Source organism: Alexandromys fortis, unplaced genomic scaffold, assembly GCF_014885135.2.
Source record: "Alexandromys fortis isolate MF-2015 unplaced genomic scaffold, M_Fortis_MF-2015_v1.1 scaffold_4, whole genome shotgun sequence".
In the NCBI taxonomy this organism is placed as follows: Eukaryota; Metazoa; Chordata; class Mammalia; order Rodentia; family Cricetidae; genus Alexandromys; species Alexandromys fortis.
Genome location: NW_026067944.1, coordinates 12588536 through 12591583, shown reverse-complemented (window position 1 = coordinate 12591583; position 3048 = coordinate 12588536).

Sequence of the window (3048 nt, the reverse complement as noted above, 5' to 3'; positions counted from 1 at the left end):
GGGAATGGAGTGGGGGGAGGGGGAGAGGAGTGAGGAGAGGGAAATGGGAAGCGGGGAGGAGGCAGAAATTTTTTCAACAAAAAAAAATAAATTAAAAAAATATTATATAGGTATATATAGAAATTATATGTGCTAATATATCGAGTTTTGTGATGTTATACTGAATTAGTGGTTAGCTTCCACAAAGCACACACAATGGTTTTGTAGGACTATTATCTTACTATTATTTACAGTGTTTTAAAACAGATTTAGTAAAGATATTATTTTTCTTGTTTTCTCTTTAATCTTTACACTTTGTTCAAAGTATTACAACCTCTTCCATGAACAAATTATTATATTTTTTTTAATTTTTAAGTATTATTTTGCACACTATACACATATTAATTCTCCTAATTATTATTTTTGTTACATATTTAAATTTTGAATTTTTTGAGAATTTCTTGCAATGTGTTTTGATCACTTTAAATTTCTTCTAAAATATTTCTTTTATCCTACTGTTGAGTTTATCTAAATTATTCTATTACCAATAAAGTCTTGACTGTCAGATACTGGGGTGAGAATATGGTACATCAAAGAAGCAGAGAAGGAGTGACCAGCTGACCTTCCTTTTCCAACCAGAGACCCATGAAGCACATCTCTACCTAGTCATCCCAGACCAAAGGAACTGTAAAATCTCAAAGTCTCTTCTTACCCCTCCCTATAGAGTGTATCTTCTGTAATCTTATTCAAGACTTCTTTAAGGCTAAGTCTTTTCAGGCAATTACTGGCTCCATTTCCTGATTCAAAATTAAATGTATTAACACAGTTTCAATTTATCACAGGGTGACCAAATACCCTGCAATATTTGTCTAAATATTTGTCTAAATAAGAAGTAAAGCATTTGATTCTAGCACAGCAAAACTATATACAATAGGACAATTATCAAGTAAGAATTACATTCACAATTTTCAGTCCATTTGTATTTGGAAAATTTGAAGAAAGTACTCTATTATCCATCCTGTCTTATTCAATCCAAAGTTTTATACCTGAAACACTTTTTATTAGCACTCTTATTACCAACCTAAAAATATCAGTTTCTTATGTTTCTCAGACTGATAAACATTGCATCTCTTTTGTGCATTTCTTTTCTGAACGTGGTAACAAAATAAATACATAACTATCTTGTCTTCAAGCCCCACTCAAGACTCAAGAAGAATATGATAGTACCTGAGCAAACAGATTGTGAAAAGCATTCTCCAAAACTACAAAAATGATAGAGACATCTGGCTGTCTGAGCATAGTTCCTCTGTGACATTCGGCATTCATCGCAAGTATACAGGTTTAGAATATATGAGGGATTTTTGTGTGAAACAGGAATTTTGAAGGACTGGCTTACTTTGTTGGCAAAGTATGGCAACCATCTTCCTTGGTGTCCTGCTAGTGCAATATGGACAGCACATTGTCAGTCACTGAGCCAAGGGCAGTTTCTTGCCCAGTAGCTAACTTTGTCAAATGAAAACAAGCTACATATGGAGATACTTCAATGCCTAACATAATTTTTTGAAGCAACAATTTTTTTATGCATACTCAGAGTCAGTAACTATTTTAATATAGTCAGGAAAATCCAGTAATGCCATGAAAAACTTTATGATTTTGATTTTTTAATTGAATTATAAGAGCACTGTATCAGCATAAAACGTATATGCTCCAGAAATTGGCTTTTCTCATATAATGTGAAAGAGAATCTAATTGGTCCTTTTTATTAACTGAAGTCTCTTTCTTTTGGAATATTTGTTACAAGATATTATTACAAACTCTTTGCCAATGTTTATTTTTTGCCCATAATGTGGCAATTTCAAATTTAGTAAAATGTAATACACTTTCTGCTGGATCTATTTCTACTAATTGACAAACTCTCATTTTTCTTTCAGAAATAATTCAAAAACATTTCAGCTTAGGTATTTAATTTTTACTCTGTGTCTTAAAAAATTATTCTAAGATATTATCTTGTCTCTGCATAAGAATTCCTGTAAGATAATTAGTAGAAGGTAGTATGACTGGGATACAATCAAGCTCTTGATCCAAGTGTTCCACATGTACTGAAGCAAATTCTCTCTCAGCCTCAGCTGATAATTTTCCTGGATTATTTAAGTCCTTCTCAATTTGTAGGGTTTGAAATAAATTATATCCAATTCTCCCCCCCATACTGCGTGTCTGTCTTGCTTGAACTTGCACTGATTTTATCCATACGGTTATTAACCCTGTGAGTTGTGCTACTGACCTGCAGTGTTCAGAGATACTGTTCTCTTAGATCCAGAATAGCCTCTTATTCTCAAACTCTTTCTGTTTCTTCTTCTGCAGTTATTCCAATTATCCCTGAGGTTTGAGAGGAGATACAGAATGTCTTTTCATGAAATATCACTGCATCTCTCAACCTTATCTGATAAGTTTTTACATCCAGTATATTGTGAATAACACAGACAGAAAATTGATAACAGTGCAGTTATTCTGAATTTTTTTTACAAGACCATGACATTCTCTCCCTGATTGTGTGCATGTTTAGTCATAAATACTTTTTTAATTTGAAAAAAATTCACAATATTATAGACTCCAACTAATGAAAAGCAAGAATGTGAATATTTATCAATGAATTGTGAGAATTTAAACAAAAAAATCTCTCTCAAACACTAAAAAAAAATCTTCTCCCCGGTAATTTTGTCTACTTCCCTTAGCCAAGAGGATAATAACTATATGTTTTTTCTTGGGTTCACCTTCTTGTTTAGCTTCTTTAGGTTCACCAGGTATAACTCTGTGACCTTTATTTGTGGCTAGAAACCAATTATGAGTGAGTACATTCCATGTTCATCTTTTTGGGTCTGTGTTACCTCGCTCAGGATAGTGTTTTCTATTTCCATCCATTTGCATGCAAAATTTGAGAAGTCATTATTTTTTACCGCAGCATAGTACTCTAATGTGTATATATTCCACACTTTCTTCATCCATTCTTCCATTGAAGGGCATCTAGGTTGTTTCCAGGTTCTGGCTATTACAAATAATACTGCTATGAAC